Here is a 7,500-nt window from a genome sequence, read left to right on the forward strand (position 1 = left end):
TTTACTTGAGTAAAGAAGTAAAAGAGGTCTAAAGTTAATGTTTTTGAGCTCCTTCAGCCAAACCACACTGGACATGCCCAATCTCGTCTGATCTTGGAGGCTATGCAGTGTTGGGCCTGGTTAGTACTTGGACGGGAGACCACCTGGGATTACCAGGTGCTGTAGGTAATTTTATATAGCCATAACATTCTTTTCTATTACATTTTACATTACATTTTTTCAACTTATCAATGAATTTACTTGAGTTAAGAAGTAAAAGAGGTCTAAAGTCAATGTTTTTTAGCACCTACAGTCAAACCACACTGGACATGCCCAATCTCGTCTGATCTTGGAAGCTATGCAGTGTTGGGCCTGGTTAGTACTTGGACGGGAGAACACCTGGGAATACCAGTTGCTGTAGGTAATTTTATACTGCCATAACATTCTTTTCTTTTACATTTTACATTACATTTTTTCAACTTATCAATGAATTTACTTGAGTTAAGAAGAAAAAGAGGTCTAAAGTTAATGTTTTTGAGCACCTACAGCCAAACCACACTGGACATGCCCAATCTCATCTGATCTTGGAAGCTATGCAGTGTTGGGCCTGGTTAGTACTTGGATTGGAGACCATCTGGGAATACCAGTTGCTGTAGGTAAGTTTATACTGCCATAACATTTTTTTCTATTACATTTTACATTTAATTTTTTCAACTTATCAATGAATTTACTTGAGTTAAGAAGTAAAAGAGGTCTAAAGTTAATGTTTTTGAGCACCTACAGCCAAACTACACTGGACATGCCCAATCTCGTCTGATCTTGGAAGCTATGCAGTGTTGGGCCTGGTTAGTACTTGGATGGGAGACCATCTGGGAATACCAGGTGCTGTAGGTAATTTCATAGTGCCATAACGTTCTTTTCTATTACATTTTACATTTAATTTTTTCAACCTATCAATGAATTTACTTGAGTTAAGAAGTAATAGAGGTCTAAAGTTAATGTTTTTGAGCACCTACAGCAAAACCACACTGGACATGCCCAATCTCGTCTGATCTTGGAAGCTTTGCAGTGTTGGGCCTGGTTAGTACTTGGATGGGAGACCACCTGGGAATACCAGGTGCTGTAGGTAATTTTATGCAGCCATAACATTCTTTTCTATTACATTTTACATTTAATTTTTTCAACATATCAATGAATTTCCTTGAGTTAAGAAGTAAAAGAAGTCTAAAGTTAATGTTTTTGAGCACCTACAGCCAAACCACACTTGACATGCCCAATCTCGTCTGATCTTGGAAGCTATGCAGTGTTGGGCCTGGTTAGTACTTGGATGGGAGACCACCTGGGAATACCAGGTGCTGTAGGTAATTTAATATAGCCATAACATTCTTTTCTATTACATTTTACATTACATTTTTTCAACTTAGCAATGAATTTACTTGAGTTAAGATGTAAAAGAGGTCTAAAGTTAATATTTTTCAGCACCTATAGCCAAACCACACTGGACATGGCCAATGTCGTTTGATCTTGGAAGCTATGCAGTGTTGGGCATGGTCAGTACTTGGATGGGAGACCACCTGGGAATACCAGCTGCTGTAGGTAATTTTATACTGCCATAACATTCTTTTCTATTACATTTTACGTTTCATTTTTCAACTTATCATTGAATTTACTTGAGTTAAGAAGTAAAAGAGGTCTAAAGTTAATGTTTTTGAGCACCTACAGCCAAACCACACTGTACATGCCCAATCTCGTCTGAACTTGGAAGCTATGCAGTGTTGGGCCTGGTTAGTACTTGGATAGGAGGCCACCTGGGATTACCAGGTGCTGTAGATAATTTTATAGTGCCATAACATTCTTTTCTATTACATTTTACATTTAATTTTTTCAACTTATCAATGAATTTACTTGAGTTAAGAAGTAATAGAGGTCTAAAGTTAATGTTTTTGATCACCTACAGCCAAACCACACTGGACATGCCCAATCTCGTCTGATCTTGGAAGCTATGCAGTGTTGGGCCTGGTTAGTACTTGGATGGGAGACCACCTGGGAATACCAGGTGCTGTAGGTAATTTTATGCAGCCATAACATTCTTTTCTATTACATTTTACATTTATTTTTTTCAACTTATCAATGAATTTACTTGAGTTAAGAAGTAAAAGAGGTCTAAAGTTAATGTTTTTTAGCGCCTACAGCCAAACCACACTGGACATGCCCAATCTCGTCTGATCTTGGAAGCTATGCAGTGTTGGGCCTGGTTAGTACTTGAATGGGAGACCACCTGGGAATACCATGTGCTGTAGGTAATTTTATACTGCCATAACATTCTTTTCTATTAAATTTTCCATTAAATTTTTTCAACTTATCAATGAATTTACTTGAGTTAAGAAGTAAAAGATGTCTAAAGTTAATGTTTTTGAGCACCTACAGCCAAACCACACTGGACATGCCCAATCTCATCTGATCTTGGAAGCTATGCAGTGTTGGGCCTGGTTAGTACTTGGATTGGAGACCATCTGGGAATACCAGTTGCTGTAGGTAAGTTTATACTGCCATAACATTTTTTTCTATTACATTTTACATTTAAATTTTTCAACTTATCAATGAATTTACTTGAGTTAAGAAGTAAAAGAGGTCTAAAGTTAATGTTTTTGAGCACCTACAGCCAAACTACACTGGACATGCCCAATCTCGTCTGATCTTGGAAGCTATGCAGTGTTGGGCCTGGTTAGTACTTGGATGGGAGACCATCTGGGAATACCAGGTGCTGTAGGTAATTTTACAGTGCCATAACGTTCTTTTCTATTACATTTTACATTTAATTTTTTCAACCTATCAATGAATTTACTTGAGTTAAGAAGAAAAAGAGGTCTAAAGTTAATGTTTTTGAGCACCTACAGCCAAACCACACTGGACATGCCCAATCTTGTCTGATCTTGGAAGCTATGCAGTGTTGGCCCTGGTTAGAACTTGGATGGGAGACCACATGGGAATACCAGGTGCTGTAGGTAATTTTATACTGCCATAACATTCTTTTCTATTACATTTTACATTTAATTTTTTCAACTTATCAATGAATTTCCTTGAGTTAAGAAGTAATAGAGGTCTAAAGTTAATGCTTTTGAGCACCTACAGCCAATCCACACTGGACATGCCCAATCCCATCTGATCTTGGAAGCTATGCAGTGTTGGACCTGGTTAGTACTTGGATGGGAGACCACCTAGGAATCCCAGGTGCTGTAGGTAATTTTATACTGCCATAACATTCTTTTCTATTACATTTTACATTTAATTTTTTCAACTTATCAATGAATTTACTTGAGTTAAGAAGTAATAGAGGTCTCAAGTTAATGTTTTTGACCACCTACAGCCAATCCACACTGGACATGCCCAATCTCGTCTTATCTTGGAAGCTATGCAGTGTTGTGCGTGGTCCGTACTTGGATGGGAGACCACCTGGAAAAACCAGGTGCAGTAGGTAATTTTATACTGCCATAGCATTCTTTTCTATTACATTTTACATTTAATTTTTTCAACTTATCAATGAATTTACTTGAGTTAAGAAGTAATACAGGTCTAAAGTTAATGTTTTTGAGCACCTACAGCCAAACCACACTGGACATGCCCAATCTCGTCTGATCTTGGAAGCTATGCAGTGTTGGGACTGGTTTCTACTTGGATGGGAGACTACCTAGGAATCCCAGGTTCTGTAGGTAATTTTATACTGCCATAAGATTCTTTTCTATTACATTTTACATTTAATTTTTTCAACTTATCAATGAATTTACTTGAGTAAAGAAGTAAAAGAGGTCTAAAGTTAACATTTTTGAGCACCTACAGCCAAACCACACTGGACATGCCCAATCTCATCTGATCTTGGAAGCTATGCAGTGTTGGGCCTGGTTAGTACTTGGATGGGAGACCACCTAGGAATCCCAGGTGCTGTAGGTAATTTTATACTGCCATAACAGTCTATTACATTTTACATTTAATTTTTTCAACTTATCAATGAATTTCCTTGAGTTAAGAAGTAATAGAGGTCTAAAGTTAATATTTTTCAGCACCTATAGCCAAACCACACTGGACATGGCCAATGTCGTCTGATCTTGGAAGCTATGCAGTGTTGGGCATGGTTAGTACTTGGATGGGAATCCACCTGGGAATACCAGGAGCTGTAGGTAATTTTATACTGCCATAACATTCTTTTCTATTACATTTTACATTTTATTTTTTTCCCACTTATCATTGAATTTACTTGAGTTAAGAAGTAATAGAGGTCTAAAGTTAATATTTTTGAGAAACTACAGCCAAACCACACTGGACATGTCCAATCTCATCGGATCTTGGAAGCTAGGCAGTGTAGGGCCTGGTTAGTACTTGGATGGGAGACCACCTAGGAATACCAGGTGCTATAGGTAATTTTATACTGCCATAACAGTCTTTTCTATTTCATTTTACATTTAATTTTTTCAAATTATCAATGAATTTACTTGAGTAAAGAAGTAAAAGACGTTAAAAGTTAATATTTTTGAGCACCTACAGCCAAACCACACTGGACATGCCCAATCTCATCTGATCTTGGAAGCTATGCAGAGTTGGGACTGGTTAGTACTTGGATGGGAGACTACCTAGGAATCCCAGGTGCTGTAGGTAATTTTATACTGCCATAACCGTCTTTTCTATTACATTTTACATTTAATTTTTTCAACTTATCAATGAATTCACTTGAGTTAAGAAGTAATAGAGGTCTAAAGTTAATGCTTTTGAGCACCTACAGCCAAACCACACTGGACATGCCCAATCTCATCTGATCTTGGAAGCTATGCAGTGTTGGGACTGGTTTGTACTTGGATGGGAGACTACCTAGGAATCCCAGGTTCTGTAGGTAATTTTATACTGCCATAACATTCTTTTCTATTAAATTTTTCCATTTAATTTTTTCAACTTATCAATGAATTTACTTGAGTAAAGAAGTAAAAGAAGTCTAAAGTTAATGTCTTTGAGCACCTACAGCCAAACCACACTGGACATGCCCAATCTCGTCTGATCTTGGAAGCTATGCAGTGTTGGGCCTGGTTAGTACTTGGATGGGAGACCACCTGGGAATACCAGGAGCTGTAGGTAATTTATACTGCCATAACATTCTTTTCTATTACATTTTACATTTAATTTTTCAACTTATCATTGAATTTACTTGAGTTTAGAAGTAAAAGAGGTCTAAAGTTAATACTTTTGAGCACCTACAGCCAATCCACACTGGACATGCCCCATCTCGTCTTATCTTGGTAGCTATGCAGTGTTGGGCATGGTCAGTTCTTGGATGGGAGACCACCTGGGAAAACCAGCTGCAGTAGGTAATTTTATACTGCCATCACATTCTTTTCTATTACATTTTACATTTATTTTTTTCAACTTATCAATGAATTAATTGAGTGAAGAAGTAATAGAGGTCTAAAGTTAATGTTTTTGAGCACGTACAGCCAAACCACACTGGACATGCCCAATCTCGTCTGATCTTGGAAGCTATGCAGTGTTGGGACTGGTTAGTACTTGGATGGGAGACTACCTAGGAATCCCAGGTGCTGTAGGTAATTTTATACTGCCATATCATTCTTTTCTATTACATTTTACATTTAATTTTTTCAACTTATCAATGAATTTACTTGTGTTAAGATGTAAAAGCGGTCTAAATTTAACACTTTTGAGCACCTACATCCAAAGCACAGTGGACATGCCCAATCTCGTCTGCTCTTGGAAGCTATGCAGTGTTGGGCCTGGTTAGTACTTGGATGGGAGACCACCTGGGAATACCTGGAGCTGTAGGTAATTTTATACTGCCATAACATTCTTTTCTATTACATTTTACATTTAATTTTTTCATTTTATCAATGAATTTACTTGAGTTAAGAAGTAATAGAGGTCTAAATTTAATGCTTTTGAGCACCTACAGCCAAACCACACTGGACATGCCCAATCTCGTCTGATCTTGGAAGCTATGCAGTGTTGGGCCTCGTTTGTACTTGGATGGGAGACCACCTGGGAATACCAGGTGCTGTAGGGAATTTTAGACAACCAAAACATTCTTTTCTATTACATTTTACATTTCATTTTTTCAACTTATCAATGAATTTAATTGAGTTAAGAAGTAAAAGAGGTCTAAAGTTAATGTTTTTGAGCACCTACAGCCAAACCACACTGGACATGCCCAATCTCGTCTGATCTTGGAAGATATGCAGTGTTGGGCCTGGTTAGTACTTGGATGGGAGACCACCTGGGAATACCAGGTGCTGTAGGTAATTTTATACTGCCATAACATTCTTTTCTATTACATTTTACGTTTCATTTTTCAACTTATCATTGAATTTACTTGAGTTAAGAAGTAAAAGAGGTCTAAAGTTCATGTTTTTGAGCACCTACAGCCAAACCACACTGTACATGCCCAATCTCGTCTGAACTTGGAAGCTATGCAGTGTTGGGCCTGGTTAGTACTTGGATAGGAGGCCACCTGGGATTACCAGGTGCTGTAGATAATTTTATAGTGCCATAACATTCTTTTCTATTACATTTTAAATTTAATTTTTTCAACTTATCAATGAATTTACTTGAGTTAAGAAGTAATAGAGGTCTAAAGTTAATGTTTTTGAGCACCTACAGCCAAACCACACTGGACATGCCCAATCTCGTCTGATCTTGGAAGCTATGCAGTGTTGGACCTGGTTAGTACTTGTATGGGAGACCACCTAGGAATCCCAGGGGCTGTAGGTAATTTCATACTGCCATAACAGTCTTTTCTTTTACATTTTACATTTAATTTTTTCAACTTATCAATGAATTTACTTGAGTTAAGAAGTAAAAGAGGTCTAAAGTTAAGGCTTTTAGCACCTATAGCCAAACCACACTGGACATGCCCAATCTCGTCTGATCTTGGAAGCTATGCAGTGTTGGGCCTGGTTGGTACTTGGATGGGAGACCACCTGGGAATACCAGGTGCTGTAGGTAATTTTATATAGCCATAACATTCTTTTCTATTACATTTTACATTACATTTTTTCAACTTAGCAATGAATTTACTTGAGTTAAGAAGTAAAAGAGGTCTAAAGTTAATATTTTTCAACACCTATAGCCATACCACACTGGACATGGCCAATGTCGTTTGATCTTGGAAGCTATGCAGTGTTGGGCATGGTCAGTACTTGGATGGGAGACCACCTGGGAATACCAGGTGCTGTAGGTAATTTTATACTGCCATAACATTCTTTTCTATTACATTTTACATTTAATTTTTTCAACTTATCAATGAATTTACTTGAGTTAAGAAGTAAAAGAGGTCTAAAGTTAAGGCTTTTAGCACCTACAGCCAAACCACACTGGACATGCCCAATCTCGTCTGATCTTGGACGCTATGCAGTGTTGGGCCTGGTTAGTACTTGGATGGGAGACCACCTGGGAATACCAGGTGCTGTAGGTAATTTTATATAGCCATAACATTACATTTTACATTGCATTTTTTCAGCTTAGCAATGA

General features: G+C 37.6%; 2 non-coding genes and 28 pseudogenes across 2 annotated transcripts; all 30 read left to right on the forward strand.

Moving 5' to 3' along the window:
* The first annotated feature begins 49 nt into the window (after positions 1-49).
* LOC148483573 (5S ribosomal RNA) lies at positions 50-168 on the forward strand (annotated as a pseudogene).
* A 116-nt stretch (positions 169-284) lies between these two features.
* Positions 285-403, forward strand: LOC148483574 (5S ribosomal RNA; annotated as a pseudogene).
* Positions 404-519: 116 nt separating this feature from the next.
* On the forward strand, positions 520-638 carry LOC148483575 (5S ribosomal RNA; annotated as a pseudogene).
* Positions 639-754: 116 nt separating this feature from the next.
* LOC148483576 (5S ribosomal RNA) lies at positions 755-873 on the forward strand (annotated as a pseudogene).
* A 116-nt stretch (positions 874-989) lies between these two features.
* Positions 990-1,108, forward strand: LOC148483577 (5S ribosomal RNA; annotated as a pseudogene).
* A 116-nt stretch (positions 1,109-1,224) lies between these two features.
* Positions 1,225-1,343, forward strand: LOC148483578 (5S ribosomal RNA; annotated as a pseudogene).
* A 116-nt stretch (positions 1,344-1,459) lies between these two features.
* On the forward strand, positions 1,460-1,578 carry LOC148483579 (5S ribosomal RNA; annotated as a pseudogene).
* Positions 1,579-1,693: 115 nt separating this feature from the next.
* LOC148483580 (5S ribosomal RNA) lies at positions 1,694-1,812 on the forward strand (annotated as a pseudogene).
* Positions 1,813-1,928: 116 nt separating this feature from the next.
* Positions 1,929-2,047, forward strand: LOC148483581 (5S ribosomal RNA). The gene has a single exon (XR_015871644.1). It is a non-coding gene; the product is annotated as a 5S ribosomal RNA (ribosomal RNA).
* Positions 2,048-2,163: 116 nt separating this feature from the next.
* LOC148483582 (5S ribosomal RNA) lies at positions 2,164-2,282 on the forward strand (annotated as a pseudogene).
* Positions 2,283-2,398: 116 nt separating this feature from the next.
* LOC148483583 (5S ribosomal RNA) lies at positions 2,399-2,517 on the forward strand (annotated as a pseudogene).
* A 116-nt stretch (positions 2,518-2,633) lies between these two features.
* Positions 2,634-2,752, forward strand: LOC148483584 (5S ribosomal RNA; annotated as a pseudogene).
* A 116-nt stretch (positions 2,753-2,868) lies between these two features.
* LOC148483585 (5S ribosomal RNA) lies at positions 2,869-2,987 on the forward strand (annotated as a pseudogene).
* Positions 2,988-3,103: 116 nt separating this feature from the next.
* Positions 3,104-3,222, forward strand: LOC148483586 (5S ribosomal RNA; annotated as a pseudogene).
* Positions 3,223-3,573: 351 nt separating this feature from the next.
* LOC148483587 (5S ribosomal RNA) lies at positions 3,574-3,692 on the forward strand (annotated as a pseudogene).
* A 116-nt stretch (positions 3,693-3,808) lies between these two features.
* Positions 3,809-3,927, forward strand: LOC148483588 (5S ribosomal RNA; annotated as a pseudogene).
* Positions 3,928-4,038: 111 nt separating this feature from the next.
* On the forward strand, positions 4,039-4,157 carry LOC148483589 (5S ribosomal RNA; annotated as a pseudogene).
* A 118-nt stretch (positions 4,158-4,275) lies between these two features.
* Positions 4,276-4,394, forward strand: LOC148483590 (5S ribosomal RNA; annotated as a pseudogene).
* A 116-nt stretch (positions 4,395-4,510) lies between these two features.
* LOC148483591 (5S ribosomal RNA) lies at positions 4,511-4,629 on the forward strand (annotated as a pseudogene).
* A 116-nt stretch (positions 4,630-4,745) lies between these two features.
* LOC148483592 (5S ribosomal RNA) lies at positions 4,746-4,864 on the forward strand (annotated as a pseudogene).
* A 117-nt stretch (positions 4,865-4,981) lies between these two features.
* Positions 4,982-5,100, forward strand: LOC148483593 (5S ribosomal RNA; annotated as a pseudogene).
* Positions 5,101-5,448: 348 nt separating this feature from the next.
* LOC148483594 (5S ribosomal RNA) lies at positions 5,449-5,567 on the forward strand (annotated as a pseudogene).
* Positions 5,568-5,683: 116 nt separating this feature from the next.
* Positions 5,684-5,802, forward strand: LOC148483595 (5S ribosomal RNA; annotated as a pseudogene).
* Positions 5,803-5,918: 116 nt separating this feature from the next.
* On the forward strand, positions 5,919-6,037 carry LOC148483596 (5S ribosomal RNA; annotated as a pseudogene).
* Positions 6,038-6,153: 116 nt separating this feature from the next.
* On the forward strand, positions 6,154-6,272 carry LOC148483597 (5S ribosomal RNA). Its single transcript, XR_015870480.1, has one exon. It is a non-coding gene; the product is annotated as a 5S ribosomal RNA (ribosomal RNA).
* A 115-nt stretch (positions 6,273-6,387) lies between these two features.
* LOC148483598 (5S ribosomal RNA) lies at positions 6,388-6,506 on the forward strand (annotated as a pseudogene).
* Positions 6,507-6,622: 116 nt separating this feature from the next.
* Positions 6,623-6,741, forward strand: LOC148483599 (5S ribosomal RNA; annotated as a pseudogene).
* Positions 6,742-6,856: 115 nt separating this feature from the next.
* LOC148483600 (5S ribosomal RNA) lies at positions 6,857-6,975 on the forward strand (annotated as a pseudogene).
* Positions 6,976-7,091: 116 nt separating this feature from the next.
* Positions 7,092-7,210, forward strand: LOC148483601 (5S ribosomal RNA; annotated as a pseudogene).
* Positions 7,211-7,325: 115 nt separating this feature from the next.
* Positions 7,326-7,444, forward strand: LOC148483602 (5S ribosomal RNA; annotated as a pseudogene).
* Positions 7,445-7,500: the final 56 nt, after the last annotated feature.

The sequence above is a fragment of the Taudactylus pleione genome, unplaced genomic scaffold (genome assembly GCF_031769625.1).
Source record: "Taudactylus pleione unplaced genomic scaffold, aTauple2 ptg000550l, whole genome shotgun sequence".
NCBI classification, from domain to species: Eukaryota; Metazoa; Chordata; class Amphibia; order Anura; family Myobatrachidae; genus Taudactylus; species Taudactylus pleione.